This window comes from Tympanuchus pallidicinctus, unplaced genomic scaffold, assembly GCF_026119805.1.
Source record: "Tympanuchus pallidicinctus isolate F22 unplaced genomic scaffold, pur_lepc_1.0 scaffold22, whole genome shotgun sequence".
Lineage (NCBI taxonomy): Eukaryota > Metazoa > Chordata > Aves > Galliformes > Phasianidae > Tympanuchus > Tympanuchus pallidicinctus.
The window spans coordinates 41,267,558-41,286,541 of NW_026294739.1; the positions used below are offsets into that span (position 1 = coordinate 41,267,558).

Below are 18,984 nucleotides of genomic sequence, written 5' to 3' on the forward strand. Positions count from 1 at the left end.
CTCTTGGAAATATGCAACTCTGGAGCTTAATTATCATAATTTCCTTTAGACACCATCTGCTCTTAGAGCCAACTCGTGTGTTTATTCCTTCCCCCGAAGGCAGCTGAGGTTTTAAGGATTCCACTCCTGTGGCTTTTCACAGCAGAGAAGATTAGGAGAGCAGGGGTGGGTTTGGGCTGAGGTGGACTTTGTGGCTTGTCAGATGGAGTCTGAGAAGGCCAGGTTCTGTTACAATAGGCAGAAAGGTGTTTAGATGTGGAAAGAAGGAACGGGGGGAAACCTGTTATCAGAACCTCCTTTGTAGTTTGCAGAGAGTTCAGTCTTGTTTTCAGTGGGAGTACAGGTGGGCTGTGCTGCCTGCATTCCCTTCTGAACCCACTGAGCAATGCCTGGAAAAATATAACTCCTTACAAATGCTTTGATACAATGAAAGGCTGTGATTGTCAAGTCACCCCTCACCTGAAGTCAGTATTGGGTTGCTAACACCATGCAAACCCCAGTAACCCCATTCTGAGGAGGGGGAACACGGTCCCATAGCAGTGGTGATGCATGCAGCCAAGCTTCTCGTGCCTCACATCTGTTGTTCTGCTGTGCTTTACCAGTCATATGCTGTTTTATGCCTTGCTGAGCACTGTAAGGGCAGCTCGGGTTAAAGCCACCTTGCTGCTCTTCTCTCTTAAGGGTGAGCCTGGAAATTGGTCGGATCATGACAACAAATAGCCAAACAGCCCCTGCCTTCCCCTGACTCCTCATGTAATCACTAGTGGCAGGAGTGAAGGGTTGGTCAGTCAGGAGCAGTGGATTAGGCTGAATGCTTTCTTCCTTGTCTGCTGCGGAGATGCCCAATGGACTTCATCAGAGCAAAACACTTTTCAAGCAGCAAAGGTGAGAAAATAGCACATGGGAATTTTGAAAGATGCAAGTGCTGTTGTAGACGTCATCTCTTCCCACTGAAGGGCTGTGTTAAGGATTCAATTTTGTCTTGTGTAAATCAGTTTTAATTAATAGAGCAGATGTACCAACAATGCATCTGGAGATGAAATGGAGGGGAAAGAAAAGAGGCAGCTGGTGCTGGTGGATGTAAATATTTGCTTTTTGGGAAGTGAAGCTCTGTTTCTGAAACTTCAGATTCAAATTCAGATTTCAGTTTCAGGAGAATGCTGCTTTGCCTGTGGAGATATATGGAGCAGAAAAAATCAGCTGAACCATAATGCTTTGTTTGATTCTAGCACATGTGATATAAGAAGCATAAGGCTTTGGAGCAGGGCCAGCACATGAAGTCTCGGTTCCTACTAAAATATTAAGGCTCAGCCCCACGTTGGTAGAGCATGCAGTGATTTCAGGGATGGCTGGAACAAGAAGCCTTCCCCTGGCCACTGCATCACAGCCTGATGGTATGAAGCATGGACAAATGGAGATGCTAGCTTTGGCCCCCTGGCGCAGGGCAGAGGGCTGTGGTGCAATTAAATGAGGCCTTGATGGCAAGCCAAGTGAAAGAGTTGCATGCATCTGAAAGCCTCTGCTGGGGAGATATGACAGATATAGCTGGGGGCTCTAAACTTCATGTAGTGCTGAGGGTTTCAGGAAAAAAATAGGCAGTGTGTGAATTAAACGTGGTATGCTTTGGGGCCCACTGTGTTTCTGCTTGAGGTACTGAAGGACTATGTCTGTTCAGGATGATTTGAAGAGTTTTTGTTATTGTCCGTGACTAAAAATTGGGAAACAACCCTAAAAGTAGAGAGACTTGAAGCAAATAAAGAATGTAAGCAGACAGAACCCCAAACAAATAGGAAAAACCCAGAGAAAAGGGAGAAGAAAAAGCGATTTCACTGAGAAGTCATACCTGGAAAGCTGGAGGAGGCAGACAAGAAGGAGGGTTGATCTAGAGCAAATATTTCTAGAACTGAAGTCACTTGCCCTAACTGTACTGTATTTGCAATGTGAAACACCTCACTATCTGTCACTGTCACTTCTGTTTCAGAGCTCTGTTGCCAGTTCTGATACCCTGCTCTGGCTGCTTGTGTCCTGTTTTCCATCCTTTGTTGACAGTGGGGAGCAGCAGGCATCGTGAAGGTGGAAATGTAATGGATTGGAAGAGGCAGCTGAACCACTTGCAGGCAGAGGTTTGTCAGGTCCTCAGCACTGCAGGTGAAGCAGCTGAAATCTTTCAGAATTACGATCTCTTCCAGGATGGCTCACGCAGTTTCCAGGGTGCTATGGAGCCTGATTTGACATTACAAAGGGATCTTGAGCTCTAAACCTCAGGCAAGTAATTTTTTGCTATTAGAAAAAGTCACAGTCTCTGTTATTCTGTTTGTCATTACCAGATGTTGAATTACCAGATGTTGAACAAGCAGCCTTACTTCCAACTCTGCCTTCTCCAGGTCCCATATGTTATCCCTGTGTGTTTTGGCTGTGTGCATTTATGGACTTTCTGCACCCATTCCTTTTTATCCCAGTAACTGATCTGGAAAAACTGAATTGCTAACAGTCAGTGTATTCAAGATCACATCCTCAGTAGGTGATAGGATATGCCTGAAGCAGCAACTTGATCATATTGGGGGATTTTTGCAGAGCCACATCTCCAGGTTTAGAACTCAGGACATTTCAACAGCAGTGAGGTAGGAAAGCATGAAGAGGCTGCAAAGCTCTCAGCTACAGTCCTGTACCTGCTGAGTGTGCACGTACTCAAATGAGCTGCACTGCCCCAAACTGCAGAAGTGACTGAAGAAAAGCAGTTAAAGGTTGTGTCATTCTCTGAGGATTTCTGAGAACTAAATGAAAGTAGTGTTGTTCCTGACTTCTTATTCTCTCAGGTCCCACTGTATCCAGGCTCACTCTGTATCCTTAGGGTGTTCCTTTCTATTCCTGCTGTGTAAAGGTGGTCTGCTTGATGTTTGTGCTCCCTAATAAGATTATGGCAAAAGCTAGGTGTCTGCATCCAAGATCACAAGGCTGCGCCTGAAGAAAGGAGCTCATGGCTTTCATTTGAATGCAGTCTGTAGCCTTTTTATTTAGCTTCAATGTGAGGTGTCTAACCTAGCCAGATGACCACTCCTGACCAGCAAGCCTTGCTAATTGTTGTTCCTCTTGAACACAGTGGCACAGTGTGGCAGGTGAGTTTTGTGGTTGCGCTCTGTCTTTCTTGGGCTGGTTCATGTAGGATGCTGGGCATCCTATCTTCAAACCTAACAAAGAACAAATCTTTTATGAAGGGTGTAGCACTCAGCAGTGATGCTAAGGCCTTTGGAGAGGGGCCTGGTATGCCTTCAAGTTTCATTCTTTCCAATAACAATAAATTGTCCAGGGTTTACTCGGTACTTCAGCTGACTGTAAAGCAGCAGGCAGACCTGTTGTGTGATGCTTAAATGCCTGGGCAGCCTGCCCTGCTTTGTAGGGGAACTGGGAACCTTTGGAGGCACTTTGGTAACCACTGCAGTGCTGTAAAGCAACAAAAGAAAGCAGTTGGTTGAATTCTGCCATCAGACACTGCAGGCCTTTCTTTGATAAAGGGGGCAGAGGGCAAGAAAAGCTGTCCTAGGTGGACTGTTGGGGAAGAGTGATGTTTTGTCAAGGTCTCAACTAGCCAGCCTCCTGCTGAGCTGTGAGATGCAAGATCTCAAAGCGGGCTCAATTTAGATGGAGCTCTGCATCAGAGCTGCACTTCAGAACCTGATGGAGAATGTCCCTGCAGGGGGGACTGTAATTGCCATGTATTGCGACCATAATGATATGGGGAAAGAATAGGGGCAGCTGCGGGGAATAAATGAGATGGTGTGTCTCATGACTCCCAGATCTCGCTTTTCCTGGGTGTTAGATCTGCCCTGGAAAGCAGGAGGAGGGAACCTGGGTCTCCTCAGCTGTGCACACCCTCATTTCAGCCTGGCTCAGCATTTGTTAGAAAGCAGGGTGGAGAAGGGAGACCTGGGCCAAGCTCTTAGCTAGCAGAGCATGACTTCTGCTCTGGTTTTGTAGAGGTAGAAGGTTGGGTTGGCTGAGCTTTGGGTTTAACTTCCTCTGTGGCTCTCCAGGCTGCTCACCCCAGCTGCCCATCACTGGCACTCCTGTTTTCTTGTCTGCTCAAACAGTTGGGTTAAAGAAGGCCTTGGTTATTCTTTTCCTTTTTTTTTTTTTTTCCTCTTGGAGAAGTGTCTCATTTACTTTTTGCAGCTGTCCTGACTCTCTCCCACTATCATTACAGTGAAGCAATGTGGCAATTACAGGGCTGGCCACCCCCAGGAGGAGGATGTGCTCCACTGGCTTTTAAAGAGTGTGCAGCTCTGTGCTCATCCCCAAAGCTTTTCCCTTCTCCTGAGATGAGTTTTATTGCTCTGCCATTCCAAGCACTTGTGCAGACAGGAAATGACTAGAGAGGAGACGGGTTTCAGGAAACTTCAGTTCTCTGAATCTCCTTTGGATGGTATGTTGCCCCACACAATGCCTTCCCTCTTCTTTCCCCTCAAAGGATACTTTCTGAACTGAGCGTATCAGAGGTGGTGTAAAGGCACTGATTGCCTTGGTTTTGAAGTACTGAACAAGGACAGAAGAACAACTGATATTTTGGTTTTGTTTTTTTTTTTTTTTTTTTTTTTTTTTCTTGGAGATTTGACCCTATGGGGAGCTGCCTCTTTAGAAGGGATGGTGGCATTGGGGTCTGAGTGCTGTCAGCCCTTGGCCACGTCCTGGGTTTGTCAGGCTGTGTCACGACTGGCTTTCCTCCCCCCAGCCAGACTCTGGAGCTGGGTTGCTGCAGGACATCCAGCTGGTCAGACAGCAGGGCCTGAGCTAACCAGGAAGGGTTTGTGGTCCAGCTCTGATCCTGCTGAAGACACTTATGTTGCCAGTTCAGAACCCAACCCTAATGCTGGGGCTGAAGCAGACCTGCTGGCTTTCACTGCAGAGAACAGGGGGTTTACAAGCTAATGCCTAATCCTATGGGCAACCTCAGAGCCACTTCTTTGGCAACTTGTAGGAAATATTCTGTTTTGGGTTTTGTGTAAGGTGGTATAAAGCAATCCCGTGCAGCTGGAGGCCAGAAGGAAGGTGCTCAGGGACTCCTGTGGCAGCTGTCTTGCTGTTGTAGCAGTGGGTTTCATTCCTGTGTTTTGTTTTAGAACACTTTAACAAAAACATTCCTTGTATTTCCTTTCCTCTGAGGTGAGAGAGTTCCTGGAAATATCAGGTCCTGGTAGAACTGAGGAGCATTTCGTCAAGTCTTTTTCCCTGAACTGGGTTGAGTGCAGCTTGCAGAACATTTGGTCATGGGGCACCAACACAGTGAGTCTGTGTTGGCACTGGGCTGCAGCTCAGGTACTGCAGGGAGATGCTGGTTGTTGGGGTAGGCTGACTTGCCCTCTTTTTCCCCAGTGGTTCTGTGCTCTGTATACCAACTAAGGAGCTGTTTTGTGTTGGCAGAGCTTGAGGACCCATCCGCCCATGTTCCCAGGTGAACCCATAGGAGCCCCTTGCTACGAGCTGCAGTGAGCTCTGCTGTATTTTGGCAGCGTTTGACATTTCCCAGACGATGATTAAATCTGCCAATTGGGGATATTTAACGCCCTCCTTCCGGCACTGGTGGCTATAAACCTTGGTTTGCCCTTCAAAGAACTGTTAGCTGAAGCTTCTCCATTTTATCACTTGCCAAATGCCACCAGTGAAGCTCTGCTTTCGTTGCTTTGGGCGTTTACACGTTGCCTTTAATTAGGACATGTGCTTTTGTGGCCAGGGGCTGATTGGCAGCTCTGTACTGACAAAGTCCAGGAGAAAAATAGATGGTGTACTGTATTATTTGTTATACTTGAAGGAATGGGTTGTTTAGCCCGTCTGCCTTTGTTCACATCCTTTGGGGGGGGGAATGCAGGGCCTCAGAATCCAGCTTCCTTTGCAAGTTTTTAAGGCATCAACTGTTAAAGGTTAAAATACCTCTGGCAATATGGATCAATACACGGGGATTTAAGAGCGCTCTAAATTAAGCAGGCAAATGAGTTAAACTGCATTTAGCTAATTCCCTGGCTGTGAATAACCCAGCCAGTCCCGAGCCTCAGCTGGAGACATCTGAGGCTGTCTGGTATTTATAGCAGAGATCTCAGACTTCCTTGGATGTGGTTGGGCTGCAAGTTATGGCTTTATGGACCAGAAGGTAGGAGGCACTTTTAAGTGGCCTCTTTTAATGCAGATCTGAGACTTTTGCTTCTGTCCTAGACTTCAGTGGCTTTCACAGGGGTCCCATCTTGGGTCTGTTTTTTCTCCTTAAGACACAGCTTTGCTTTGCCAAGTCTCTGTGAATTAGGACAACCTTTACTGTAGATCTGTGGATGTATCCCTCTAGGAAGCTGTATTCTATGAGGATGCAGGGCAGGCTTAAAAATAGTTCAACTTCCCATTAATTACTCAGTAGGAAGGCAGCTGTGTGAATAGCTGAGCAGCAGCTCTGGTTGAGTGTTGGCCCTGCAAGGAATGCCTGTTGTTTAATCTGAAGGGCTGCTGTAGGCAATCTTCCTGCAAGCAAGAATCTTCCCAGTGGTTGAGATCTGCAGGTTTCTAATCAGAGGAAAGGCTGTCCCAGCCAAATCAGAGCTGGACTCCTGATTGCATCTTGATAGGGAAGATTACTCGTCCATTGGAAAAGAGCTACTGTTTTATTGAGGGGTTTGGCATATGTTAGCTGAGCATCTCTAGGCTCTCAGTAGTGCTTCAGCTCTGCTTTTTGGAGCCCATGAGCTGGGTTTGCCTGATTCTAAGGAATATTATCTGCTTTCTAATGAGGCTGAGCTAGGCTGAGTGCCCTCTAATCCCACATATGTATATGTACTGATAGAGGAGCTCAGAACGGCACTGTGCAGAAGCACTTGGGGGTCCTGGTGGGTGAATAGCTGGACTTGAGCCAGAGGTGTGTGTGCTTGCAGCCTGGAAAGCCAACAGCATCACGGACTGCATCAGCAGAGGGGTGGCATGGGGCGGGGAGCAGACTGACCCCTGTCACTGTGCCCTCATGAGGCCCTATCTGGAGCACTGTGTCCAAGCCTGGGAACTCCAGTGGGAGGGATGTGGAGCTGTTGGAGCAGGTCCAGAGAAGGCCACATGCTCACAGGGCTGGAGAACGTCTCCTGTGAAGAAAGGCTGAAGGTTTGGGCTTGTTTAGCTTGAAGGGAAGGCTCTGAGGAGACCTCACTGCTGCCTTCCTGTACTTGAGGGAGCTCACCAGCAGGAGGGAGACTGACTTTTTGCACATTCCAACAGTGACAGGATGAGGGGAAATGGCTTTAAACTAACAGAGGGGAGATTTGGGTTGGATGTCAGGAAGAAATATTTTACTTGAGGGCCAGTGAGACCCTGGGACAACTGCCCAGAGCTGTGGGTACCCCATCCCTGGAGGTGCCCAAGGCTGTGGTGGGGGTTTGGAACTGGATGATCTTTAAGGTTCCCCTCCAATCTAAGCCATTCTGTGGTATGTTTCTGTGATTTCTGCTTTTTCTTCCCTTGTATGGCTTGGGTGCTTCAGGAAGCCCTTCTTTCAGCCTGTTTAACAGGTGCTTCATCAAGTTGTCTGGGATACTGGCATCTGTCGTTTCTTGGCTGAATTCCTCTGGTTTAAATCAGCAGCTGCCCTTTTGGATGCCCGTCTCTGACTTATTCTTTTTCTTTCCTTGTTTGTTAGCTGAACACAATGGGGGGGAAAAGTCAGTGCTAGAGTCAACCCCCTCCTACCACTGCAAGGAGCCATGGGTGGTTTTGTGATGGAGTATTTTGAGAGACCAGAACTGGAAGTCCTACAGCACATGACTTGACCTGGGATTTGCCCTTTATGTTCCTGCTCCAAGGGTCACCTTTGTTTTTCTTGGTAAAGAGAACAAGCACAAAGATGTACCTCAATGTAGGAAAGGAAAAATCAAACTCTTCCTTGTGTGCTTGTTACAAGAGGCAGTTAAGCTTGAATCAGTAACATGCTGAACCTTCTTCCTCTCACTGGGACACGCTTTGTGTTTGCAGTCCGTTCCTTCAGGGCAAGGGGAAAGGTTTGCTGTGATGGTACATTGGATTAACTAACCCATACCATGCCTGCTGCTGCTAATTCAAACTCTAGCTCTTCCTCTGAACGGGGGCTTCTGCTGTTCTTTTACCAACTGTAGGTTTATCGTTGCTATCAGAGCCTTGGTTGTTCTTCCATCCCAGCACCCAGCTTCTTTAACGAGTGCATCACTGATGTCTTCTCTGCCTGTCGTTCTCTGACATGCTCTCTGTGCAGAGTGCTGTGCTTTCAATCCAGCCGTGCCCCCTGAGGACGGACCTTCATGCTGCTGGATTGCAAGGCTGTGAAGAAGAGGTATGTATTGTATTCCACTGCAGGGCCAATGTAGCTTGCTCAGCAATGGAGGAGCAATGAGAAAAATCCATTTGGAGCATCCAGCCTTGGTCTGACTCATGCCAGTGCTGCCCTGCATATTCACCTCCTAGCTGCAGGGCAGGCTGTATGTTCTCAAGCAGCTCCAGACTACAGAAGGGCAGGGACAAAGTTGGTGCAGTAGACAGGGCTGGTGCTGCTGCCCCAGGTTTCAGCTGACGTCTGTGCTGTACCTGAAGAGAGACTCAGCCTCGGTGCCTGCCCCAGCTTCCAAAAAGGCTTCTTTCCTCTTTCCATGGGATTACTGGTTCACTGCTCACACACGAGGTGGATGCTTTCAGTGCCTTTCAGCTAAACACGGGCTTCCCTCTTTGGTACAAAGCAGCTGGCAATTTTGTCTCGGCTGATAGTTCAACAGATGGCTGCTTAAAAACAGAAAGCAATCAAAGCAGGGGAGACTTTCTTCTCTTCAAGGACTGTGCTGAGGTCAGCTTCCAGAACAGTGCAGGATGTTTCAGCTATGGCACAGGGTCCAGAAGGACAGATGTGGGTATCAGGAAATTTCAGAGGCAGAAAAGAGGCTTACGTGACCTGAAAGTTTGGGAATTTCCATCCTGGAAGATATTTAACATAGTATGCAATCATGTTTAACTTTGAAATTGGCCCTCTTTCCAATAGGGGATGAGTTGATCATTGGACTTAGAGGTCTTTTCCAATCTTAATGGTTCTCTTGAAGAGCAGCTGTTTCAGGCTCACCTGGATTATCACCATAATGAGTTGGGTTTCTTTTGGGAAAACATCCCCAGGAGAGAATTGCATTTGCTATCTGACCCTTGTTTGTGTTTTGTGCCAGCTGTTTGTGCCAGAAGCCTTGAAATTGTGCCGTAGGCTCAAAGGGACAGTTAAATCAAGGAGGATGAGCACAGGATTAGTTCCCAGGGTGACAGGATGTGTGCAAGGCTGTGTTATGTTCTCTCAGCTTTTTTCAGAAAACAAACGAGCTTTGCTGTGAGCCAAGAATAGCAGGATGAACGATGGATGCTTCTGGAAGGTGATGTGCCTTCAGAGCTCTCTGCAAGTGCTGCCAGTTTGTCTCCTGCCCTGCAAATGCTGCCTGTTTGGAAGGAGCAATACTGCTGTCCTGGTGGAATCCTCAGCACTGAGTGCCTTTCAGCTGGCTGTGCTGGTGAGATAAAAAAGGGGCAGCCCCAAGTGCAGGGACTGTAGCTTGTAGGGAAAGGAAGCACGGTGTGGAAGCGCTGCTCTCTCCTGAGTTCAGGGCAGGGGTGGACAGTGTGTCCAATGAGGCAGAAAAGCTTCCTGTGCAGCAGAGAGGAGCAAAGCTCAGCCCAGGGACCACAGCTGCCATCCTAGATTGTGATGTCCTGTCTGAAAGGAGGCTTGTTATCTAATCCCTCTGTCTGGGAGGGAGGGCTTGCAAGCTAGTGGAGGAGAGAGCTAAACTACACACAGCTGGAGCCTTCCAGAGCAGCTTGCAGAGCTGTCACTGCTTCTGGTGTGGAGAAGTGTTGCTTGCAGGCTGGCTTCTTAACCAGTCTCATCACTGTCCAGATCTCCTTAAGGAGATTCATCAGCTCCCTTTGCAGCCCAGCTATCCTTGTGAGGGTTTAGTGTAACTAACTGGGTTAATTCCAAATGTGTCTTTAAATGAGAGTTTGTTAAAGGAGTTCTGGTGAGACCAGCCAGGAAAAAAAAAAAAGATTTCCAAGCAGATTTAGAAACTGTCTTCCATAGGAAAATCAAGCTTAAAACATCTTCCTGTGAACAGCCCAGCAATGTGAACCTGGCTGGGAGAGATTAGCATCCAGATCCTAATTAAAGGGGCAACAGCAGCTGGGAATGGTTAGAAGAAGGCAGCTGCCTTGAGGCTGTGCTGAAGGGAAGCTGTAGACCTGTGTTTCTTTAAGTTCATCAGCGAATACCTCCAGAAAATCTTGGTGTAATTTTAATTTGCCCTGTTGTTTTTCTTTTAGAGGTGATGCTGAGGGCTGGTGATACCAGCTGGATGCTCAGTGCTCTTTCCTTGCCCTTTTCTTTCACGGCTTAGGGGTGAGTGACCAAGGAAGGAGGCAAGCAGCTGGGCATCTCACCCTCCACATCATACCCCAAGCCTGGATTATGACTCTGTGTGACCCCTGTGGGGCAGGAACCTGCATGTAGGCAGCTGCCAGAGGAAAGCTGATGCCTGGTAAGCTTGGATCTTAATTTTCATGCTCAATACAATCAGCATCTCAGCTCTATTCAGGACTGCAGCAGGTATATGTTTCAGTACACTGAATAGAGTCAGCGTGCTCTAAGAATATGGACAAGATAAGGTGTCTCAGCTGTACCTATTCCTCCCAAACAGTTTGTCTAGTGAAAGGCAGCATTTTCCATGAAAAAGCTTACTCCATATGTTGCCAAAGCACTGAGCCGGTCAGGCATTACAAGAGGAGAGGGGAGATGAGCTCTGTAGCACTCACACACGGTGAATGCGAGTTGTTCACCAGCCCTTGTGACTTTGCCTTTTCTCTAATAATTACTGCTGGGCTCGCCTCCCAAGGAAATTGAGTCCCACTGTGAGATCAGTCAGGTTGCCTGGTCCCTGGCACAGCCATAATTAGATCAGTGCAAGCTTCTGACATGTGCTGTCATCCTTGGTCCATCTTACATGCTGCACTGCCTTTGGCATGGCAGAGAGATTTTCTTTTCTTGTAAGAAAGAGAGAGAGGTTTTCCATTGAGTATGGAAATGGGTGTTTTTCCTGCTGGGAAGTTAGGAATGAAGACCTGGGATAGGTCTGGAGGTGAAGGCCTCCCCCCTCCCAGGTGAAAAGCTGCTGTTTGGGCTTGTTTTGGCTTTGTGCTATGGGGGAATGATTGTGATTAATTGTGATTAAGCTTGTTGCACCTGTTGTAGGGATATTTAGTGCTGATGTGGTAAAACCTGCTAACAGGTTCCTTCTCAGCTTTATCTTAGGCGAGTGGTGTTATTCTGAGAGTATCTCAAGGTCCCCAAAAAGGCCAGATTTCCAAGCTGTGTGGCCAGGAATGAAGCAGACACTTGGAGAAGGAGGATGGTAGATACCTGTCTTGTCTTGTGTCCTTGAATGTATGACAGGAGCTGAGTCTGTCTAAGGAGGCTTATTGGAGCTCTCCAGTACCCAAACTGCAGGCTGTGGGCCTGGACTGCAGACTTCCTAAAGGTCCTGCTGGAGATCCCTGCTTGCACAGTGGGACTTTGTTCCTGAGTTTGCTGATAGCTTGGAGGTAGAGGAGGGCTGGGAGGGCTTCAGGCATAGCACCTGCTTCATCTGACCTGCTCGCTCTTGTTGTTTGCAGGGGCAGAAGCATTCCTGGATCTGCACAGTCCTCGTGCATCTTTCCTGACTGAAGATGAATTTCTTCCTGACAAGAGGAGCTCTTATTTACCACGGCTTCCTCTGCTCCTTCTGTTTATTGCCCACCTGAAATCCTCCTTGTCTCCTGTGCTAGCCTTGTTGTTCCAAGAGCAGGCAGTCATACTCCCACTGCAGCAGGAAGAGGGATAGGGTCAGTGACTGATGGCTGACAGCTCCTTTTTATGTTCCCATCTGTTCCCTCTTTTCCTTTCTAATGAGATCAGGTGCTGGAGTGCACTGGGAAGACTTTTCAGTGAGAGGAAGTCACAAACGAGGTACTTAGGTCCTTGCTTTCATCTTTGCTGGTGAGAGGCTGCTCAAATCAAACCTGCATCCTCTTGAGCTGCTTCTAGAACAGATCTAGTAAAAAGAAAGCAAAACTGTAGTGAGGCTGGCAGCCCTGGATCAGGTAAGTTTGTATTGCAGTACTGAGCCTTGCAGAGATGCAAATTTAGCTGTTCTGGGGCTATTTAAAAATGTTATCAGTACTGTTCTGTTTTTGTTTTTTCTTTTAAATGGCTACTGTCTTCTAAAACCTCAGCTAACTTAAATGGTCTTATTCTCCACTCCTTGGGGTGTTGGTGCTTCCACATGGGCCTGTCTGTCTTTCTTTTGTGTCACAAGTGACTCCTCTCCTGTTTTGTTTTGAGGAGCTTTCCCCTCTGATTCTGGGGACACATGTTTATGACAGTGCTGGTTTTCCATGGAGGGGAGTGTTTCTGTCAAGGAGGAACTAGAGCAGATGTCTGGGGCTGCCTTCATTTTTGGCTGCTTTATTTCATGGCTGTTTTGAGGGTAGTGTTAAGGATGGGAAGAGGTTCAGAGGAGAACTTTCTTGCTCAATCTCTATAGAGAATGATAATTTGCCTCTCTGCTCCCACTACCAAAATATACCCTCACAGCATAGGACAAGGGCTCTTTTTAGGGAGGCACTAGGTACCCTGCTCAAGAATTAGTAAGCACTGGTTCAGATCCAGCCCAGAACAGCCTCCCTGTAGCTGCTCATTAACAAAGCTCCCAGTTCATTTGGCAGAAGGCTGGCAGCTCTTGTGATCAGTGTGATGCTTGCAGGCTGCCCCACCATCTCCTCAGCCCTGAGCTGTGCTGCAGGGAGCTGCACCAGCTGGCCTGACAGCAGCAAGGAAACCAGCTCTTCCCTTCAGTGCTTCACCAGTGATAAGTAAAACAAGCTACTCCCTTCACAGCAGTGCTTCTGGTGCTTTGTAGCTGCTGTAATTGCTGTAATGGTGCCAGGTGCTCTTAAGGGCCCAGGCTGGGTTTGTCCTTTCTGTGTCTCCCACTTAAACTTGTTGTTTTGTTTTGTTTTGTTTTTTTCTTGCTTCAAATCACAGAACCAGATGTTGGCGTTTGAAAATGCTCTGCAGGAGTGAGAGCTGCTAGTCCTGGTAGTGAGAGATGACAGACTTGCTGCAGAGCCAAGGAGCTTTTCCATGGACTCGGAACAAATTCTACCACAAGCAGAGCTGCCAAGTGATGCTGGAAATTCAAGTGTTGAGCAAGCTGGTGTAGACCAGGTTAGACAAAAGAGGGCTTTTTCCTTTGCCTGGTGAAGCTGAATGAAGGAGTGCTTGGAGAGGATGCCAAGTAGTACTCATGTTCCTAGTGGCCAGTATCGCTGTGGAGTTACTGCCTGCATCTCTTCCTGCCCAATTCTTGTTTGAGGAGCAGTGCTACTTGAAGCATCTCATCCAGCTGTGAGGAAAGGACTTAGGGGCAGGACTGATGTTCTCTTCCATCCCCCTGCCTGGTACCGCTGTTTCTGCCCTTCAGCAGAGCCAATGGAGGAGAGATGCTCTGTGTGTAGATTCCTGTACCTCAGGTACAGAAGACTCCCCAACCTGTGGTGCCGGGTGGCACAGGATGAGGTGAGAAACCTTCTGGCGAGGCCCTGCCAAGTGCTGAGAAGAGCCAGATGTGAGGGAGGTGAGGCTCTCCACTCCTCTGCCGTGATGGCCAGAGGAGATCACTGACACATCAGAAAATCCCCTTGAACTGTGAATAACTTCTTGAAGTGTGTGTGTGTGTGTGTGTGTATATATATATCTTGTGCCTTTACCTCCTGAGACAGCTGGCTGGATGAAGTGGTGCCACAGTATAAAAGAAAACCTTAGAGGGCATCGCACCTGCAGGGGCCGTGGTCTTTGCTTTGTTTTGAAGAGCTGTGGAGAGAAAACAATTTACTCTTTTCAAATTTGATGGCTGCACAGGCAGTGTCAGGGTCTCCGCAGCGTGTTTGAAATACTGTCTTGACTTTAGCAGACAGGGAGAAGAGAGTGCAGGGTTTGGAAATGAGATGGAAAATAAGCCAAAAGGGAGGAAAGGGTTGATTGCCATGGTGGGAATCAGAAGGGAGAAAAGCAAACCCAGGGCTGTGTGCTGAGGTATGTACTACCAAAAAAATCAATGCTTTCTCCTGCGACGTGGGATTGCATTACTCTGAGGAAAGCAGGGGGAAATGTGGCTGAAAGGAGCCAAGTTAATTTCCCTTCTTTCTCTGAGGGGGGGGGGAAATATGAATCCTGCTTGAACTGAAGAGGATTATTTGTTACTTCATGAAGTTGCAGTTGGGTAAGTGATCTCGGGGCAGTTATTGTTCAGTAGGAAATGTTGTGATGGTATAGAACACTGCAGGTGCTGTGGGTTTGGTGTGGTTAGTGCAGGGATGATGCCAGGAAAGGTGTGGTGGTTCTGAGATGCCTGGTGCAAACCTACCTGGAGTCCCTGCTTTTGGTGTTTGCAGTACCAGCGTCGTCAGGCCTTGCTAATTAGACCAACTAATCAAGCAGTGGGGAGAAAGGCAGGCAGACCTTAGTGGAAAATCTTGCTGCATCAAGTCAGAAACGTGGGCAGCCAAATGGGAGGTGAGTGTGGATCAGGAATGATTCTCTGAGTTGATCTGAATGGTAGCAGTTGGGTACTGTGGCAGAAGGCAGAAAACAGTTGTGAGCTCATGGAGCAGAGAGGGGTTTAATGAGGGCAGGGAAGCTTGGTGGTGTCTCTTGAGAGCAGAGAAATGGGATGATGCTTCCTGGTGGTGAAAGGAAGCAAGAAGGGTGTTTCTCCTTCCCTGGCCTGTGCTTATTACTGTGCCATTTGTCCTTGTTGCAGGTGGGTCCCACCCAGATGGTTGCAGCATCAGGGCACCACCTCTGAGCTCTCCCATGAACCAACTTTGTTTGCAGGGGGAGGATTCGTATCTCATGTGTGAGGTCTTAGACCTGAAACTGATTTGGGAAACTACTTCACTGTCTTGAGCACTGAGCTTAGGAGCCTGGGGGTTGGACTCTGCTTCTCTCCTATCTTGCTGTGTGCCCCCAGACAGCTCTTCCTCTGTTTTCACATCTGTATCTGGGCAGCATGCTCTGAGGAGGTGCTCTTAATTAAGACTTCTACAGCTCCAAGCATGGTGAAGCCTGGGGTTTGGGTCAGAGAGCAGTGTCTGCAGTGCTTTGCATCCTGCAGAGTGTCTTAAACCCATATGTGTTTGTGCAAAGTGTGGCTATAATTTCAGGCTCGTTGCAGGGTCGCCTGCTGTCTGCAGAACCACGGCTGTAGTGAAGAAGCTACGGGAGGAGCTGGCTGTGGCTTCCCTCTGCTCCACTGCCAGCAGTGAAGGGCAATCTGGCTGATGGTGAGCACGTACAGCGCCACTTCCCTGCAGTCCACTGGGCTGTCTGTTGGGGATGCAGTGTATTCATTTCCTTCCAAGTCCCTGCTAGCTAGGAAAAGTAATAATCTGCAGTGTTTACCTTCTCTGTCCTCAGAAATTAAGCAGCTTTGGCAGAGCACATGTGTTTTGCAAAACGCTGGAGCCCCCCGAGGGTTTTGTGTGCAAAAGCTGAGAGAATCAAATAAAGCAGTGTTTTGCACAGGGAGCACGCACTCCTCCTGCTCCATCACCACACTCTGTGCAGCAATCTTGTTGCATCAGCTGGCCCCTGCTTCCTGCGAAGGTTTGGGGTGTTGAAGAGGTGCAAAGGGAGTTGACCCCTCTGTGGGTTTTGCAGGGGTTGCCCAGGACAGAGAGGACAGCTGGGTGACTGAGTTGTGGCTTTGGAATTGAGGTCATTACATTAAAAACAAACAAACAAAAAAAGCTCTTAAGATGTGCTTTTCCCCATCCAGCTTCTCTATCCCAGGCTTCTCCTGTGCTGTTAACTCTGTTTTGCTTCACAGATAACTTGTCTAGGAAGGAAAAACAGCTGCTTCAACTTTATGCAACATCTTGACAAGCCTTAATCTAATGGGGGGGGGAAGTGAAACAACCAGACTATCGTAGAAAGATTTGAGTTGGAAGGGACCCTAAAAGGCCATCTGCTCCCATTCCTTGCACTGAACAGGGACACCCACAGCTCCATCAGTGCTCTGAGCCCCATCCAGCCTGACCTTAGATGTCTGCAGGCATGGGGCAGCACTTAGCACATCCTTAGCACAGTGTCCATCTGGCTGAGAGTGCTGATGGTAAGTAAACTGACCCTCACTTGCTGCCCTGAGTCTGAGGGGGATGCACTGGCTGGGAAGAGCTGCAGATCTTCCTCTGATTCCCTGACCTCAGAACCCTGCTGTTTCCTGTCTGTTAATGCCTTGCTCATCCCTGTAGCAGTATGAGGAACGTTATGGAAGGATGGATCACCCTGTAGGTAATGCAGCTCTTAAGTCAGAGCATGGTGGGGCAGTGCTTGCTTGGCAGAGGGGAATGTGATGTGCTGCATAGCAGGGGTGATTATTGCAAGGATGTGAATCTTTGCTTGATCCTCTGAGGAGACTTCACAGTGAGAATGAGACATTCCACGTGTGTGTATTAGTTATTTACTGCACACGTTTCTGCTGATCTGTGACAAGTTGCCATCTTCAGAAATAAAACCTGTGCCTTTGCATGAAGGAACCCTGTGAATTCACTGTACTGTGCACTATGTAGCACTGTGTACTATTCACGATGCAGCCCCTGGGCTGTGATGCAGGAGCAGGATGCACAGGCTCCCAGGTGAAATGCATTAATGGCTGCAGTTCCAGCTGTTCAAGCAGAAGCATTTTCATCTGAGAGTGTTTGGGGGAAGATGAAGTGATGACATGTTATTTTAGGTAATTATTTCACACTTTTTCACACGGTGGCATTTGCCCAAGGCTCAGTCTGAGGTGTGGGGGACTGATTCTTAATGAAATAAGCTCATGCTTGCTACAAAGGACAAATTAATCTCTGGATGTCTGATTTGGAAATGCTCTTATTTGCCACCTTGTGTGAGTTCAGTTTGCTACTGTGGTCTTGTCAGCCAGCGAATCAGTTCTGTTTCTGTAGTTGCAGAAGCATCTATGGCTTGAAATGAGGAATTCAAGCAAAATTTGGCAAGATCTAAGCTTGCTCAAGCCCCGTGTTTGACCCTGCACAAGCACATAGAGTAGAGGCACTGGGGTGAAATGCATCTGTTAGAGTGGACTGCAGGGATATGGAGCTCAGAGCCACCTGGGGCTCCTCAGTGATGACATCTGGGATCCTTTGGGTTCAGTGAAGAGTTGGCAGCTGTAGGCTGTGCTTATGAGAGGGGGCTGTGTGATAGCTGTGGAATATCCCCAGCTGGAAGGGACCTGCATGCACCATCCAGTCCGACCCCTGGCTGTCTGTAGACCACCCAAAATTCAAACCTGTGTGCTGTCCAAAGCTGCTTCTCTTATATCTGGCCCTGGTGATAAAGCTGGGAGAAATGCTTTGTGTTCTGCCATGTGTTTCCCTAGCTGCAGCTCTGTGTTAGGATAAGCACAGGGATGCTCTGTGTTTGGGGGAGGCTTCCCTGCGTGCTTGCTGTGCTCATGGTCTTTTTTGTTTGAGCCTTTGCTGTTTGAGAGAAGGTGCTGCTCAGCAGCTGTCTCTACTGTCTGTGCCTTTATTTTGTTATGAATAAAATAGGAATAAAGGGGGAAGCGCATCGGGGTTGTTGAGCAGTGGGATGCTGAGCTCTGAGCCTCCCACACCCAGCCACGTCCCATGGCCACCTCCTCCCTGGCAGCGTCCCCAGGGCAGTGACGTGGGCCCAGCTGGGCGGTCCCGTTGCTCTGGGAACAAGAATGGCAACAGCCAGGCAGTGCTGAGTTTGGGACTGGAGTGTGAGTGCATCTGTGGGGTGGGGAGAGTGGTCCTGGGGGGCTGTGAGGGCACTGCAGTGAGGTGGTGATAGCTGGGTCCCCTCCTTCCCCATAGAGGGGGGTGCTGGGTGAAATAGAGGGCAGTTTTCAGTGCTGTTGGGGGTGAGGGGGCACGGATCTATGAGGGGAGGTTAACCCTGTGTGGCAACACAGATCAGTGGCTGGGGGGTCCCTCCATCAACAGGTGCCTGGGAGTAAACCATGGTGGGCAGGTTGATGGAAAGTGCAGCAGATGGGGATAGATGGAGGTGGCTGCAAAACTGTCCTTTCCTGGTGCTGTGCATCCGTAGGTGGCTTCCCAAGAGGCAGTTCCTGTGTGTGCCTAGAGAGAACACAAGGCTTGGCTTCAGCATGCATCCAGGAGGGTGTGGATGACAGAATCATTAAGGTTGGAAAAGATGGTGAGGATCCCCAAGCCCAACTGCACCCCACTGTGCCCACTGACAGTGTTCCTCGGTGCCCCATCTCTGTGGTTGTTGCACACCTCCAGGCTGTTTCCTTTGAGCAACAGCCTCTGTCCCTTGTCCAAGGACAGCAATCCCTGAAGCCAAGGATTTGACCCAAAGCTCAATCCAGCCAAGGTGGGATCATGGGAAGTTTATTCCTCTGCCTTTTAGTTACCAGCTCATCTCCAGGTTGGCATCTTTGAGTTGAATTCATGCTTCTTTTCTTCCAAAGATGAAAGCAGCCTGGTGAGAGCTGGGTGTGAATATATATACAGCTTTATTTGGTGGCAGATCAGGACAGCTGGGAGGCTTGCAACTTCTGGTGCCACTCAGCAGATGCCTGGTCCTTTGGGGTCACTGGTTAGGGTGCATCCTGCTGCCTGCACTGGAAACTGGAGGTGGTTCAGAAAAGGAGGCTGTGTCTTCCAGGAATGCTGGCAGTTTCCCTTCTTCCTGCTTGGGTGTGCATGGGAGAGGCTGCTGGGAAGGCGAACAACGCTGTAAGTGCTGGAGGAAGGAGCTGCAGTTATAATATATGGAGCCAAAGAGCCTCCAGAAGACCTTGGAGAGAAATTTGGGCCACCTAACAGCCAGCTGAGAGCTGAAGTTTAGTCGAGTGGGAGGCATAATACCAGCCT

The 18,984-nt window shown here is 48.6% G+C and overlaps 1 protein-coding gene across 1 annotated transcript in view; it reads left to right on the forward strand.

Moving 5' to 3' along the window:
* Nucleotides 1-10,359: 10,359 nt before the first annotated feature.
* HYDIN (HYDIN axonemal central pair apparatus protein) overlaps nt 10,360-18,984 on the forward strand; it is a 115,967-nt gene continuing 107,342 nt past the window's right edge. The window contains exons 1-2 of the mRNA XM_052685441.1: nt 10,360-10,550; nt 11,683-11,892. The gene's annotated coding sequence lies outside the window, so the exon portion shown is untranslated. The remainder of the gene's footprint in view (nt 10,551-11,682; nt 11,893-18,984) is intronic.